Source organism: Lepisosteus oculatus, chromosome 5, assembly GCF_040954835.1.
Source record: "Lepisosteus oculatus isolate fLepOcu1 chromosome 5, fLepOcu1.hap2, whole genome shotgun sequence".
Taxonomy (NCBI): Eukaryota; Metazoa; Chordata; class Actinopteri; order Semionotiformes; family Lepisosteidae; genus Lepisosteus; species Lepisosteus oculatus.
Genome location: NC_090700.1, coordinates 41,720,091 through 41,738,672, shown reverse-complemented (window position 1 = coordinate 41,738,672; position 18,582 = coordinate 41,720,091).

The window sequence follows — 18,582 nt, the reverse complement described above, 5'->3', positions numbered from 1 at the left end:
CCTTGCTTCTGTGTCTCGGAAATGTGGATATATCTATAAATACCCGCAGGCATTAAAAACACAACAAATTCAAAATATGTATTTTTAATGACAGCTAATTATACTGGGATAGTAAAAATGCCCCTTTTCATATTCTTACTTTTTTTGCAGATTTGGAAAAACGTATCTACTATTTTCTATAAGAAAAATATTACTGCACAGTTAAATCCAGTTTTTTCCCTATAAATTGATTTCTTTGATACCAGATTAGTCATCATAATGACTAATTTTATCATAATGATCTTATCTTAAATTTCATCTGGAAGATCCAATCTGATCCAATGCCAGTATAATTTTGTTTAAAAAAGAAGTTATTTCTTAGAGACTGAATTTAAAGGAAACAAAAGCAAACATTTTTTGGTTTTTAACATATTCATTAATTCTTTGCATTTCCACCCTCTCTTTTTAGAATTATGTCTGGTGATGTCCAAGGAGTAATTGGAGTACTGTACACTAATTTTCAGCAACTCTAATTTTGCCACATAGATACCACTGAAAGCTAACTTCTAAATATTTTTACTAGTCACTAGGAGTAATTAAAACTTTTTTGTTTTTGGTATGACATAAAAATACCATCAGATATGTTGCTATGAAAACTCACAAAAGCATACACATTTTCCAGAACATTTCGCGGCCAGTATCCCTTAGCATACAATAGATGTTTTTCCTTTCTAGTTCTGAGGAATGTGGTCATGAATACACAGGTTTCTTATTTCTTCAAAGTGTGCACCAACATATAACCAACCAAATATTGGCAGAAGTGACCTAATAGAATTGAAGATTTATTTACGTATTGCTTTACAAAAAATTAGGTGGTTTCATTGAGTGACTCATGGGTAATATTACATGAGAAAACAATAACATTTTTCTGAGATAATGTGGTCTCAACCACAGAACTTTTCAAAGCTTGTATTGTTCCAAGCCTATTGGGTATGAAAGAAATTATGTCAGTACTGTTTCTAAAAATACTGATAACGTCACTGGAGGACAATCAAGGTAACTCCCTAGGTAAATCTGAACAGATAACCATACCTATCTAATGGAGTAAATTCCATTTTATAAATATGAATTGTATGTTGTGAGCTAAATGGTAAGGTTCTGGCAAGATTGGAGCTATGCAAAATGATGCGTTGATGACAATGGGATTTCTGTTACCTATAATGAGAAAAGCTTAATCACCAAAACTCAAAAGGGAAGCTTGTGTAGAAGACAACAGGAAAACCTTTACAAAGACTGCTGGTAACCTTTGGACTGATTTAATGATATGATATGGAACAGAGAATAAAAGGAAAATGCAAATCTAAAAGTGGGAATATGACTAAAGGGCATTTTTATCTCAGCACTGAATTAAAATGTTGCATGTCAGTATATTGATGCATTTTAATGTTGAATAAGTGTTGAGTGGTTATAGGGCTCTGTAATTTGTACCTCTGTTAATCACAAGCATGTTAGTGTTAGCATAACATTGACCTAAGCAATATTTTAGGGTGGTTACAGCCTTTACTACTGTCATGGAAATTGGTCCTATGGACTCTAAACAAATTGACTATTGGATATACTAACCATAAACCTGTGTTTGATTATGTTCAGTTTGTTTACAAACCTTTTGCCTCTCAGTCTTCTTGAGAGTCAATTTTTATGGATGTATGCTTTCAATTGATAGGTATCTTTATTTTGGCTATTATGTTAATGTTATTTACTACCTTTTTGAGTAAAAGGATATGTACTTAAGCATTACTGTCTGTGCATAAAATTCTCAAGAGTGAAATATGTTTTTTCAACATCTTGTTTATGGGGCTACTGTGGAGTTCTTTCAGCTAGTGTTCAGTCACTCTTAACATTAAGAAATATTTTAAAGTTTATTAATTGAAATACTGTGATATCTGCCCATTGGATGCAAAATAGTTGTATATTATCCAGACATTTTAGAAATTGTCATACAATTTCAAAACATGTTCAACATGTCTTCCTTTGTGTCACATTCCACAGGGTTTACAGTCAAATTGCAATCCAATCTGAAGTAGGCCAGTAGGAATTGAAAAGACTTTCTTGTTTTCTGCCTTTAAATCCTCAGCAGCATGTGTTTTAGCTTGAAATGCTATCAGGTATCCCCACAGGTAAAAATCACAGAGATTCAGATCAGGTGACACGGGTGACTAAATTGGACCTCCACCATCTATTAAAGGTATGTGCAGAAAGTTGTTAGTGCATTACAAAGTTCAAACTCCTTGAAATGTTTCTCTTCACAATCACAACAGATTTTTCACAATTAGCACTATTAAAAAGTGTACAGTGTACTATATAATGGTAGCTGGATTCTGGTATTTCATCTTAAAAGTATAATTTCTCATCCCTTTTGTAGCTTCATAATCTTAATTCATGACAAAGGTTTTCAATATTTTACAGAGGTCTGCATCATCTCAAGAAAAAGTGGGTATTTTGTGTGTTTCTTTTTTCATGAACAAAGAGTCCTCTTTTTCCACATAGACATAGACATGCATGCATTTTCACTTTCCTTCTTATGAAAAATGCAACACATTTTTCATTCAGCTGAAAGAACAGCTCAAAAATGAGTTTCACTTTCATCACCACTGACACATGACTACAGCAAAATACAAACGTGTATGAGTGTGGAAAAGTGCTAGACCACTTCCAAAAAGAGTTTGAATTTGAGTACAAAATTACCGTGTAATTCACAAAAATTAATAAAATCATTTTGCAATGTACAGCAATGTACAGTTTGTACATTTTGCTCATTCAAAAAAAAAAGCCTGTTTCCTTAGTGCCAAGTTCAGATAGCCAATTCCTGTGCTGGGGGTGCTGATGGAAGACATCAGACAGAAGAAGGGAGAAATGATAATTAAGTGAAAGATACATATATCTTGGAGGCAGAAGATCATGCCATGTTCAATTAATTCATAGGGACCAGGGCACAATAGAACAGCCACTCAACCCAAACTTATACAGTATGTCACTGAAAGGAAACCAGAGAACCAAGTGAAAACCTACACAAACATGTGAAGACTAGGTAATCTCCACAGTGAACACAACTGCATACCCAAGGCAGTATTGAGCCTTGCTATGCCACTACATCACATGGTAGAATATTCCTGCTTTTAGGCAAAATAAGAGAAACTGCTCGGTCATACATCTCTATAATTTATTCTGCAGCTAGCATTTTATGAGATTCTAAATTGGTTGATTGCTTCCTCCAAGTAAAATTATTATTATACTTTATAGACCTTTAACAATTGAATCTTAAAGTGCTTTACAGTAGGTGTAAAAAACGATGCAGATGCAGAGGTCAGGTCCTACATTTTGTATGTAGTTAAACAACTAACATCTTGCAGTTGCATGTGTCTTGTCTGGAATAAGAATGAATTGTTAAGAAATGTCGCATTTGCAGATAGGTGCTTGTCCTCATAATGGAAGAGACAGGACACGTTTGAGATCAGGAGGAATCATCTGTTATTTCTAAGTCACATTACTTTCTTTAATACTTCTCTTTACTCTTTTTTGTGCATTTGCCTTTCTCTGTCAGGTAAAGTTTGACATAGGCAAATAAAGACATTTCTCTTGTTTGTAAAGCAAGTATTTAAGACCAAGACCAGTGAAGATGTATTTCCTTTCTTGTAAAACGAATGCTCAGATGTTCCAGGAATTCCTTTCATTCCTTCTAGTTTTCCATGCAAGGGACATTCCACTGGAGAGATATTAGACATTCTTGTTTCCCGTATCCTGAGAGGCTTTCATAAGGCATTCGTTTGCTTTTCATTTAACAACTAAAAACACGGCTCAAAGTCTTAGTTTCTGGGAATTGTTGTGGCTTAATGCTGTGACTTAATAAAAGAAAAACCCAAGCTGTTGTTATCTGACTGGAAATATTGTGTGTATAAAACATTTGTTATCAAATATTAATTTTCCCTTGAAAGCACCTAGTTTTTCTGCCAGATGTACAGAGCACTGATGCATGACGATCTGAAGGGCAGACTGTGGAATTCCCTCCTGCTGGCTTACTCATATAATAATCTACACTACAGCTAGATTGTCTTGTTACAGACTTCTCTACTATACTGTATGTCATTGTGTGCTGCAATGTAAAGCCCCGATGGGGATTACGGAATATACTACAGGTGTGCCAAGGGCTTAGAGAACTAAAAACCTTCTCAAAGGTGGAAAAAAGACGGTTTATATGAAAGAGAGAGATGTGATATAAGATTTTGAAATAAGATAAGTAAAATTAAAGATTTCAGCAAAAATAAAACATCTCTCTTCAGTGATTACCTTCCAATTCAATTCAGTTATTGTCTTTTACTACTCCATATATATGTTGTAGTCTTTGTAGTCTTTATGAAATGTAGAACATTGAAGAAAGAAGAGATTATTCCCTCGGCTCTATTCATTCTTTGTGAACTCTTCAAGTGATATTCAACTACTCTAGGTGCTGCAGATGTACTTTACCTCATGAACAGCAAATCCAAAATTGAATGGTAAAGTACACACACAGGAACATTTAATTTAAAATGTCCTTATAAGGTAGGTAGTAGATTATAAATCATGCTCCTTTCCTCTCTGAATGAAGCTACAGTACACTCTGGTTGATAATGGGTGTATTATAGAACAGTTGTTCTCAGATAATAGGGACTTTGTCCATGTAGTTTTGAAGAGAACCTAAAGAGATCAAAGCATGCTTGCTTTTTTATGCCACCTGTGTGCCATATGTCATTATAGTTATAAAAATAGTTTTGACCAATTAGTGATATACCACAAAAGTATCCTGGCAGGACTCTACTAAGGTATTTTAGAAACAATAGCTTTTATTTTAATACACAGGTCAGATTTATAGTTCCTCTTGACCCCATCTATGATTGGGCTGAATTTTCATTACTTCAACATAAGTCATTTTTGTCTCAGTAGTAGCTTGTTGTTTTTCTTTACCTGTTTTTTTTTTGTCACATTTAAGTTTTAAACTTGTTTAAAAACTTGGATTTATTGATGTTTTAAAAAATGAAAAGGTAGAATCATTCTGCTACAGAACTTTCAATAACTGGTTTAGTCCTCAGCTTGATACTTATTTTCCATTTTATGTTTTAAGAATGCATATTACTGTACAAGTAATGTTTGTAAGATTCATTTTGTTCTGTACAACTCAATGTACAATATCATTCAGTTTCCCCAGGTATATCCATTGCTGTAGTAATATACATTTCGTGGTGAAAATATTTAGAAATCCCCAACAAATAAGGAAGTTCCTAATACTTTGGCCAGTGAGTATACACAACCAGGTAAGGTATTCCTAACTAAACATATTTTGTGCATTCCTTCATGACATTACTGTTTTCAGTGTGTTCTTCAAAATTCCAGATTTGTTTTAGTATGAGTAGTTGAATGTATGGTAAAAATAAAGGTTAGGAGTGGAGGAAGGTTTATGCTTTTTGATTAACTCACATCTGGGCAGCTATAAATCTTGTTCTCGTGATTTGTACTCTCACTAATTTTATTTTATTTACACCAACAAAAGACTCAATTATAAAGTAAAGCTAATAGCCTAAGCCTAACGATTTGATCCAAAACATAGAGTAGATTTAGGCCTTGTATACTGTTTGTTCAGTAAGCACACAAAGCATATGCAGTCATTCTGAAAGTTCTTGATTAGCTCTGCTTTTGAATCACAATTACATCACAGAAATGGAATTCCTTCTGAAGGCCTTGTTTTGCATGTCTTAAAGACCTTCAACACATACTATTATAAACAATTTTGAACAGAAAGGTTAATATAAATGACAGAAACAAAATATTTATAATTAGAGATAATTTGTAAGTTGACTTACTGTACAGTTAAATTACCCATTAAATTGCAGATTTGTATTATTCCTTTATAAAGTTTTATGATTAAATGTTATCACATAGAATACACCAGTGTATATTTGTATTATATATGTACCATACACATAATATATGTTAACATCTAACATATTTTAGTATAAGTAAAACATATATATGATGTTGATATTGGCAATAAGATGAAAAAATGGCACAAAGCTGCTAGTCTGGTACAAAACTGGTTTAGAGCTGAGACAGGAGTCAGACAAGAAGCTGAATAGCATGTTGGCTCTGAGTCTGGTCAGACAGTCGGGCTGAATCTGGCAGGGTAATCTTCTCTAGGCAGACTGGTTGTGCTGAAAGCAATTTCGTGACTTGAAAGGAAGCTCAATAACAGAGCACTGGACCATTGGCAGATCAGGTATCTTTTCTGAATGTATGGTTGTGATATTTGTTTATTTTTTATTTTTTTAAGTAGCAGAGTGCTTGTTCCCTCAGTGGTTTTAATAAGAAGTTACTCAAACAAATGGTATTAATTGCCATATTTCTTTTATATCAAAATATTATTTGAAATATTTCAGCATGGGGATTTGACTACAATATTTGTAGTTAAAGTAGGAGTAAATAGTCAGAACTGCTTCAATTCTGGAATGTTTGTGAGCTTTCTTGTATGCACAGCTCTCTTTACATTTTTACTTTAGCATTTCTATGGGGTTTAAGTCTTGGCTTTGACCTGGCCTTTCCAAAATCCTGAATTTCTTCTTTTATAGCCATTCTATCACAGATTTGTTTTTGTGTTTTGGATCACTGTCCTGTTACATGATCAACGTTTGGTTCAGTTTTAGCTTTCAGACAGATGGTTTCACACTTTCCTATAGAATATATGATAAAGTGTGGAATTGATGATAGACTCAATCATCGTAAGGTTTCCAAGTCCCTAGGCAGCAAAGCATGCCCTAACCATCACCTCACTACCACTGTGCTTGGTTGATGTTTGGTTTCAGCCTCTTCTGGTCAAAGGCAGTGTTTGGTTTTCATCAAACATGATCTTTAGCACTATGGCCACTTCTGGTTTGCTTTTGACTGATCTGTACAAAGCACATTGTTCTGTACATCTTGTTTTTCATTCCATTCAAGTGATGTTTTGCAAACTTAAGCTGTGTAGCAATACTCTATTTGGAAAGCAGGGGTTTCCTCCTGGCTATCCTTCCATTAAAGCCATTCATATTCAGTCTTTTCCTGAGCATCATACACTCAGATCTTAATATTTTGTTAGGATGACCACTCTTGGGTAGAATGGGAATGTTAATTTTTAAATCTTGAGTTTTCTCCACTTTAACATCATCTTATTGTGGAATAATGGACTAAAGCACTTGAATGCTTAAGACCAAAATGAAAAGATTTCTGATTTTATAGACAGGAGAAATTACTTCCTGATGATAACTAATCATTTGCACATGATTTGGTACACCTGATTCTCCACACTGTCTTAACTGAGTTGGTAGAACTGAGGGTACACTTACTTTTTCACACAAAGATGTTTAATGCTGACTAATTTCTAAAAAAATAAATAATGACAAAGTAGAATTTTGAATTGCAAATAAGAATTTGATTGCACTGTCAAATAAAGCTTTTACTGTTAGGACTTGGTGAGGACTAGGTGAAGGTCACATATGTACTGTATAAAAAATATGTTAAACCAAAAAGAAGATTCATATAGTGAATATGTTGCATGAATATTTCACACAGGTTTTAACCTGTAAAGAGTAACAAGTTCAAGTGGTTTAACATAATTAACACTAAGATTTTACAGGTGCTTGAGCAGATAAAATCTAGACAATCACAAGATCCTGACAAGAAAAACAACTATTTCGCACTCATACTCAAGGAAATGAGAGGTGCTATTCACAGACCTCTAGATGGTATATTTTAACACACACTTAGAAATGCAGCAGTACCAGCAGATAGCAGAATTGCAAATGTAACTCCAATTTATAAAAAGATGGATAGAATTGCTATCCATCTATCCAACAGCTAGATCTTTGGAAATTATAAGAAGAGCTAAAAAAGTGTGATATTTTTTATCACATTTTTAGCATTTTAAGAAATGACCAACATGGATTTAAAAAGGGAAGGTCTTGTTTAACTTGCTAGAATTGTTCAAATAGTACAAAAACTCAAGCACATGATAGGATATATTTAGACTTCCAAAAACTTTTGATAAGATTCCTCATAAAAAAGCTGATTATCAAACTAAAAGCCACAGGAATCCTAACCAAGGCCTGGCTAAGAAACACGTAACAATGCAACATTTTACTTGTTAAACTTATTACTGGGCAGATGTAAGCAGTGGTGTGCTACAGGGACCTGCTTTGGACCTGATACTCTTCCTAGACTTAGACTCTGATATAGCTGGCAAACTAAATTTGTAGGTGATACAAAAACTCTGGGAGTAGAAAAAGTAAAAATTGATACAAGGGAATAATATTGGAGACGTGGACAAAACCATAGACTGGGAACACACATCAGAAATTCAATTTAAGCATTTATGAGTACAAAGTGGTCCACACCCGTAGTAGACGTACACTATACACATTACATGAGAATTTCCGAGCTGCAGGAAGCTTTGGATTAAAGGGATCTGAGTGTACATGTACATTTGTATGTATCCACATCAGAACAGTGTTGCAAGGCAATATAAAAGCAAACATAAAGTTATATTAAGGTATATTACAAAAAAAATGTAATTCGTATCTAGGTTATGCTCAAGCTTTTCAATGCTTATATCAATTCAATGTTATTATCACCCACTCCATCCCTCTTTTTAAAGGTCAGTGACATTTGGAGGCTTTCTTGCTTCATAATTTTTTCTTGCCAAAAGAAAGTAATTAGTTTAGGTCTGTTTGAAAAAGCTGAATAATATGCTACAAATCCTTTTAAAAACATGTTTATAAAGTACATAAATATTATTTATTTAAGAGGTGGATGGCAAGGTTCAGTTCCTCGGGTGCTACCTTTGAGGAGTTTGTATGTACTGTATTATGTATGTTTGCGTGAGCTTCCTCCAGGTGCATTGTTTTCTTCCTACAGTCCAAAGACATGCTGGTAGATTAATTGTCTCCTGTAAAGTTGGCCCTGGTGGGAGTGTTAGTGTCTTGTGTGTGTCCAGTCTTGACTGTCTGCCTGCCCATGGCTTTCCAGGATAGGCTGCCACCCTGACCCTGAAGCGGACACATGGTTATTGAAAGTGATGTTATGATGATATTTAAGACCCATGTGAAAAAGGAAAATCACAGATACAACAGGCTCCTCAAAACAGTTAGCCAATGTGGCATTAAACCACATTTTCCCAGGAAAAATAACAAATCAATTACAACAGTATCATACTTGATATATTCACAGTGTGAAGTTTTATAAATATACCTATTTATAAAACTATGTTTTATAAATACCTATTACCATTTACCATACTACAATTCTATTGCTTTAAGTTCACCCTTTTAGAAAATAATTTTTAACATTTTAATGTAAGAATTAATAAGAATTTGTGATGTTGCATTAGAGAATGAGTCACATAAAGTCTCTATAGAGCAATAACAATAAAACTATGCTGATCTATGCAATGACATAATGTTAAGGATAATGGGTAAAAAACCATGACATGTTTGGCAAAAGGGGGGTTATGACTAAACTAGAACTCAGAGTGGAAAAATATCTGGGCTGAGCTCTGCGCTACTCAGATAATGGCCTAGGCATGGTCAATGCAAGGAGTAGGGCAACTTGCAGTTACACCCTCCATTCAGGCTGCCAGTGATTCGTTTGGTAATTATGGCAATATTGCTGTTGAGCAGCTTTCAGCCTTTTAGCTTTGTGTGGAAAAGAACCATTATATTTTATAATGAAGGGTTCTAATGAAAGCCTCACATACAGCAAATCAGAGATAAAAGGCACCATGAGGTCATTAGAAAATATACAGTACTAGACATGTATGGATAAACATAACTCTACTCCTTTAAAATTTAAACTATAGAACCTAATACCTTCACGTAACTGACAAAATAAAAAGCATATAAATTGTGAACATATATGCATCTATCTTTCAATAAATCACCTACCGGTGGTACAGAATTACTCAGTAAACAGTAGCATCATTGTATAACAGTCTGATCGTTTTGCTGATGGATGACATTCTTCTTTTTTACATAGGAAAGTTAAAAATGTGATCAAAGAAATTAATTTATGATGGGTGGATGAGCATAGATAGAAAGGGATAAACAATAAGACCTTGATAACAAAATGGACTTTAAATTCAAGAATGTGTCACTATATGACATTTTATTTAGTCTTACAAATCAGCATGTGCTGAATTATCTTAGAATAAGAAGAATAAAGCTATTTATTCATTAAAGCTACTTCCCATGGAGATATTGTAAGAATGGTATTCAAAGCAAGTGAGGTTATTAATTTTCAAACATTTTTACTTCTTGACATGGATTGTGGTTTACACTGGGGTTTAACTTGGTCCACTGTCTTTTCCACCAAACCCTCACATGGGTGGCAATTTTACCTCCAATATTTCCGTCTATCCTCAGGGAGGAGACATAAGAGTAGTTGTAAACAATCCTTCAACTTTATTTGTATCCAGTTTGGCACTGCACATTAGGTTTGTTTATCCATCAGTGGATTTGGCAGTCCCAGCCTGTACTAAAAAGTGTGGGTGAGCCCACACTTTATAGAGAAAATTCTAAATAAACTAAACTGAATCTGTTTATATGATGTTCTATCATAATTTATTGGTAGTTGGAAACACAGATATGTGCTGAAATAGCTATTTGAATTTCTATATTGTTTACTTTTAGAATTCCAAATATTTTGAGGCTGTCATTTCCCATGAAACAGTACTTTCACACACAGGAACTATTTTCATTTCATGGTTTGTGTATCTTGTTTTCAACAGATAGACTGCCACGCCTATGGTCTGTCTGCATTTGAAAAAGTAAAACTGAGTTGCTCATGGGCAAATGATTGGTTGTTAACAAAATAATCAAAGAATGAAGACTTGAGCTAAAGCAATAATGCAATGACGATGCAAAGAGAGAATTAATTAAGACTCATGAAATGTCAAGTGGAGCTCTGGGATTTTTTATACATCAGTCTCACAATAAGGTTCTTATTTAGAACATAATTCAGTAGTTAACACTAGTAAAACTGTTTTAATTAATATAATGAGAGGTGTTGAAAACACATCAAATGAGAATTGGGCCAATAGGATTTGTTGCAATTTTAATGCCTCTCAGTATCTTAAGCATAGTATCATAATTTATTCTACTCAACATTTTAGTGTGTACTGGCATTAATGTCAGCCATGATAATGTGGTCACTAACTTTGCAAGGGTTTTTTAATTAAGATGTCTGATGTTGTCATGTTTTACTTTGTGTTCATATTCTATCCCATTATTGATAAAAGCAGATTGTGAAGTATTGCTAACTATCTTGTACTCTAAATGAAAAATCAAAAAGCACCAGAAACTGAACAAATGTGAAGGCAATATATAGAGAAATAGAAAACATCGAAGGAATTAGAAAACAGGTAAAAAATTAATTTCATACAGAGAAATTTCATGCATAACAAGTTACAGCACAGAAACATATGAAAATGTATGATCTTTTCCTCAAAAGCATCTACGTTGCTTATATAATTGAAGAGTTGGGTTGACAGTTTTGTTTGACTGAACCTTAAAAAGCACCTCTTGAAACAGTATTTTCCAGAGCAGAAACTAGTTTGGCCAGCCATTAGCACAAAAAAATTGTTTTATTGTCAGAGGATATAAATAGAAACAAAATATGTCCCTAGTATTGGCATATTTTGCTACTCGTTCAGACACTTATCCCCACCACAACTTTTCATCTCCTTATCCAAGTACATTTCTCTCTATTGTAAGCTACCCCCCATTTCATATAATACAGAATCACACTAAATGCTACCAAATGTCAGATCTGCCTCTACCACAGACAGAGCCATCCATAAACTCTTTTTCCTGTCTTTGTGCCACTTGTCATTTAAGGCACTTTTCTTTGGCGATCAAATGACTTCTCATACAAAAGAAAGTAATGTTAAATCTACTCTGGTGCTTTTGTGGCTTGCCAAGAGCTGACCATAGTTAAAGTGAGTTTATTATAGTTTGCCTTACGTTAACATTTTCTTTCACAATGTAAAGAAATCAATGCTTGCTTACTTGTATATAAAATCATTTAGAATTAGCGGTGCACATCTGTAAATACAATGTTGTTTCATATGAGTTGTAATGACCAAAATGACCACAATTGGACAAGACCGAAAACAATTCCTTTGTGGAGACATTGCAGTTCAGTAAGTGTCAGCCATGGTTTAGCAGTGGGATAAAGGGGCTATCAGGTCTGGATGAGTTTCAACAGATCTCCAGACAGACAAAGCACTCTAAGAGCCCTTGTCAAGGACACTAGCTTATACAGGTAAATGAGTCCTTTCTGAATATTGGGAGAGCTGGAATGCCATATTGATAGACTGGATAGCTTAATTTTTCCAGACAGGAGACTGTTTAGCCTTCCAACAAACATATTTTCCTGTCAATATGCTATTCATTCGATGTTACACTCATCGTGTTACCAAGTTTTTCTAGACAGTACTCATGGCTTTCATAAAGTTATAGATAATTTACTTTACTTTCACTGTTTCACTGTCCTTAAGTTATCACGAATGGTCACATTTTAAGAGGAATTAAAAGTAACTCTACTCCAAGATGTTAAACAAAACATGAACAAAAATTCCTGTGTATCTTGGACTCTCTAACGGCATAGTATGTGTTGGAAAATGAGTTGTCTGTACCTAACAGGTTGCAGTAGCAGTAGAGGTTCATCTGGTTTAAAGATGTTATCCACATAACATTGAGCAGTGAGACTAACATGATATCATGACAGATCTGTAAGCAAAGCTCAGAATAAACCAATATTTTTCTGACAAAATTACATTTCTTCATCTTCTTTGACTAAGAATTTGCTGCCCAAAGCAAGTTGATATTGATGAATAAAGATTTGATCATGATAACACACTACTATTATTGTAAATAATAATCTGTTGGACAGTTTTGTTGGTACAAGGTTGATTTTAACTTCCTATTATTTAGATGGTTTTAAATTTAAGATGTCAATATCTTTGAATTAAGATCACTGTTACTTTGTGTAGAGATGGAAAAACAAAGTTCAGTTGACTCTCAAAACAATAGAATGTGTTTCTATTGTTATAGTGGACAAATGTTGAAATGATTCATTAAGATAAGAATATTTATCAAGGTGTTTCTCTGTATATATTTTTTTCTATTTTAAACAGAATGATATTGTAACCACCTAGACTGTCAAGCTATCAGGGAAGTGCTTTATCTTGGTCTTTTTATAAAATGAAACGTTTATATGGAAAGGGACACTTATACCTTTTAAAAACAATACATCTATAATAAAATGAATAGCCAATGTTTTATGGTTGGTGACAATATAATGAAGTTACTGGACTTGCTGCTGTTTTCATGAATACACATACAGTGTTATAAGTATTTATCCATTTTTTTGTAATAATCACCAGTTTAAAAAAACACCCCACCTTACAGTGTCCCCTGGCAAATGAAAAACACTTTTCTTTAAAATGTAAAAAATGTGTGAGGTTCCATATTTCCTGTCTGGCATAGGAAGTTGATACAGACAAATTAAACTACAACAATCTTTTATCATGGACATGACAATAGTATGCCCATCATTTGTATCCATGATGGCTTGGTTGAATGGAAAATAAGATACATAGGTGCTTAAAAGAAGATCACTGTGAATGTCAATGCTTTTTTATTTGTATATGTACAATTCTATATTGCACCACAGTTTTTGTAATACTATTGTTTGAATATGCCACTTAATAGTCATAAGCACTGTTCAAGCAGAAAAAAAGTGTTACTTACTGAAATTATTATTTTATGCTTTGTGTCTCTACTTTTACATGTTGTGGACAATGAGCTCCTGCATACATTATCATACATTTGAATGTGCAGATCAGCTCTGTCTTGGTCTACTTTGTTTTAGCTTTCTTTCTTTGATTTAACATTTCCCTCTTTTAGATTAATATAATAGGATTCTTTATACTTAATTTTTATTAAGAATCTGCAGTCTTTAACTACAGAACACAAGGTTGTCAAAAAATTGATAACGTTGATCACTTTAAAGACAATACCTTGCCTTACCCTCACACCTATTTCTTGTTTTTTGCATACCAGACAGGATAATCTGGCAGCTCTCCTGCATTTCTTAATTACCATACTGTACCAAGTGCTTTCTGACATCTATATTTCAACTCCCATCTGATGTCCAAATGTTGGCCATGTGCTTCTGGAAATTTTATAATTGCTTAGGGCATGCATTCTTTTGTCATGATGCAAATCTCTCTGGAATAGAGTATCATTCTTTGCATATTATTAAAGGATGGTTTCTGATTTTCTCTTTTCAAGCAGAATTGTAATACAATTGGGAAAAGCATATTTCCCTTCAGGCTGTAATATGTGAGTATTGTTGAATTCATTTAAATTTCAATTTTTCTCTGGTCTGTGACAATGAGAACGCTATGGTGTTTGCTAAAAAGTTCTTCATTTGCACAGAGCAGCACTGTATTTGGTAATGTTTTTAAGATGTTATGATTGTGTTAATAATATCATTATAAAAGTTACTTTATTTAAAAGATGAATCACAAAAAGGAAAAGTCTCCAAACTGTCATAAAATGCATCCATAATGTCTTTACAACTACACACTGAAATATCATGTAAACCCTTTCATGAGTCGTATTAGGTGCCATAATTCAAACTTGTGGTACTAACCTGTAAAGAGATCCTCTGAGATTAGAAGATATTTCAATAACTGGCACCATCCCTTGGCATGTCATAAAGCTTTCAACCTTTCTTATTAAAAAAAACATGGTTTTGGATTTCATCAAAATTATAAAGGCTCTCTTTTTTCAGAAAGAGTTATACTGCAGCAGTGTTTCTCCTTCCTTTCTGCAGAGGGAAATATTAACTTAACTAGATTACAACCATGCCCTTGTATTGGTAATAATATAGACAAAGTTGTGCATACTAAGTGCTTTGTAAAACAAAAGATGACATTGACTTTGCAGTTGAAAGCACTCAAGCTTTCCTGGTGCCCCACTAACAATCCACGTAGGCCAAAAGGGGAAATGTAAACATTGTTCAGTTATTCAATCCTCTACATTAGAGCACTGCTTTTGACAAGGATCCCTGCATCCTCTCACAATGCAGTTGCATTCCGCTTTTCTAAGATGGGATGCTGATATACTTCCCAAGTGACACACAATCTTACAGACTGCTTTTCACTTTAACAATTGGCCACTGTGACAGCCAGGCATGCCACATTCAGCCCACCCTCTAGGCAAAGCCAAGCACCAGGAGAAGAAAGCAAAACCAGTCTTTTACCCTTCATCTGCTCCCAACACTCCCAAATCAGCCAACTGCTTAAAAATAATAGCTTTCAACTGAATAGAGCATTGTGCATTTGATGAGCTTACCATTGTGTGCCATCCTTCCTACTTCTCTCACATCAAAGCCAAGTGCAGCTGCATAGTTATTCCTGCTTTATCACTCCAACAATACATCTGCCACTTCTGTTGTTTGTTATGTTTTATTATTTAAACCTTTGAACAAATATTCTTATAAAGTCTACATAGATACAAATCATGTATACATTCAGAGCTTTATACAAATTTAAAGGAAATACGTCATGTACTCATGAATTAAGTGTCTATGTTGATTATATAAAGAACTCTAGATTTTTTAACAACTGAAAGGTCTGATATTACTTCCACACCATGTTTGTTAGACTATTTGGCCTGTAAAATGCTTGACAGTAAACTAGTTTATATTTTTTAGGATGTGAAACTAAAATGAAACATGTTAATACAACGGGACATCTAGGCAGTGATGTGATACACCAGGCTGTGAACTTAAAATAGTTTTATTGCTATTCCTACAAGGCACTGTGATGGTATGTAATGTATATTATGGGGATGCACATTATTTAACTCTTGCTGTTTACAATGCTGAGGAGAGTGGAACTGTATATAAAGAATTATTTTTCCACCCTTTGCATGCATAAATTCAAAGTTATCAAAATTATAGAGGACAGAGAAGACAGACCCAAATGGTTGAGGAGGGAGGTGTTCAAACACACATTTAAAATTACACCTTCTCTGTGATGTTTTTTGTATATTAACTTTACATGTGAGGTTCACAATAAAAAGGATGTGTAAATATCATTACATGCCACTACATACAGCATATGCCAATCTGCCCATGAGGGTTAATTTATTTTGATGATTTACAGGATATCAGATTACTTTCAGACTGAAACAACTGACTGAATCATCCATTCTCTATAGATTCTAGATGGTAAGTTCATCTAGTTCATCCTAGTTCATCACCAGGACAGAGAAGATTTAATCATTTTGAGCAGGTTTGTTTTTTCTAAATATAAGTAGAATGTAGATTCTGTGTAGGAATTTTATTACTAGTTTATAAAATCAAATATCACATGTGACTATTGCACTGGAATAGTCAAAAAACACCATTAATTAATTGGTTATTATATAGTATATAGTAATATAGAAAGTATACTTTCTTTGCAGATTTGTACATACTGTAATCATTGTGAGGAATCACATCAAATACAAAATATTTCTTAATTGATGGAAAAATAAATGTAGTAATAATATTTCATATCTATCCTATGAGGCTCTATGGATCACAAAATATCGAAACTAATTTTTAGAAATATTTAGCATCTTGTAAAATATATTTTTCAAATACCGGTAAAATGTTTTTGCTGTTTTGACATCTCCTGGCATAAAGAGCATGGTCCCAGTAGCTTCTTGAACATTTAATGTTCAATATAATGTACGTTACTTGAATTGCACTGTGGCTATATATCAAAGACATCTGAAATGCATTTAAAGCTTGGTTCCAATAAAATTTCATTTCCATCCGCCTACTGTCAGCAAGTTACTTCTTGATTAAGGTGGCAGCAACAAGGAGCCTGTTCTAGAAGCAAAAGTTCTAAAATGGGACTATATACTGGATGGGACTCCAGTCTATCACAAAGAACACACACAAGCACACAGGGACAGTATGTACAAACTCTGCACAGAAGGAGCCACAATCCAAAATTGAATCCAGGATGCCAAGAGCTATGAAGCAGCTAAATTAGCTGCCACACCACAGTGCCACCCTTTGTGGTTTCAGTAGGACTGTAATATACAAGCCTGTTCTATTACTCTTTAGAGTTGGCTCAACAGTACTGTGAGAATCAATCAAACCATTGTTATACTATTTAATTATATACATATCAAACTGCAGGAGGCCTCCTGAGCGTCCACAAAAACATTCTAATCATGAAACTATTTTTAACATGGCTGCTATGTCTATATTCACTAGACCAGGTAAGGAACAGTCCATATTACATATAAAAATTAAATATATATTTTCCATTTCAAAATATCTTTAAGATTGCTGTAATGAAAATCCTCCCATTCTCTGCTTACGGTATAAGAAACCACTATCTGAAAATGGATAATAATAGTGTCTTTATTCCATACCTTTTTTCAATATTTTAATTGTATTTATTAATTATACATATAAGAACAAAGGAAGAACATAGAAAAAAGCCTGTTTGGTAATAGCTAAATGTAACTGATCCAAGAAGCATAAGTTCTTTCTTGAAAGAAACCAGGGTATTTGTTTCAATAACATGGCACATTCCCACAATAATCTGTGGCCCTGATCATTACTTACAGGACCCCTAAATTGTGGAACAATCTCCTCAAACGTGTAAGCATTGCCCTGATGGTTTTAGCATTTAAACTGTGGCTCAGAATCTGCTTTTCTGCTGCTTCAGACTATTTTTCCTTAAACTATAATCCTAGTTAGGGCTGCCTATGGTTGAAGGATGTTATATAATATAATTCATTTTAAATTCTAATCTTCCCTCCAGTTACTATAACTGACCAACAGGGGACATTTAATGGAAAATATAATTGATGGACAACTGACAAGTGGACAAAGAGCTTTGCAAAATGGAAAGTTCAGAGAACGGATTTTAAATGGGTTTTTAGGCTACTACAGTATGTAATGTCTGGGGTTAGTGCCTATAAAACTATTTGCACCAGGGCCAATGATTGTAGAGTTCCACAGCTGATAATAATCCCTTGAATGCAAAGGGACCACCAATGTGCAGCCCCACCTGGACACATCAGATCAAGTAAAGAAATTAGGAATTGCTTCAATAACTGAATTTAGGAGGAAATTTACAAAGGCCATGAAGTACATGCCCAGAGTGGAATTTAGCCAGAATGCCACTACTCGAAAAATTCAGTGGGACCTTTAATCAGTCTCTAAGATTAGTCTCTAATCAGCATAGTAGACATTGGCAGAAGAAATTCAAATCCAGAAGGAAAAGTACCATCTACTGGTCCACCAACACCACTTGTAGCAGCAACCTGGTTTTCTCTGAAACTCACCCAGGTTTAAATTTACTTAGGTTCTGAGACCTCATTAGTTGTTATTTTATTAAGGTATTTTTATTTCATTGGACTTGCATGAATGCATGGATGTTAATGCTTCTGTGTCATATCTCTTGGTTCC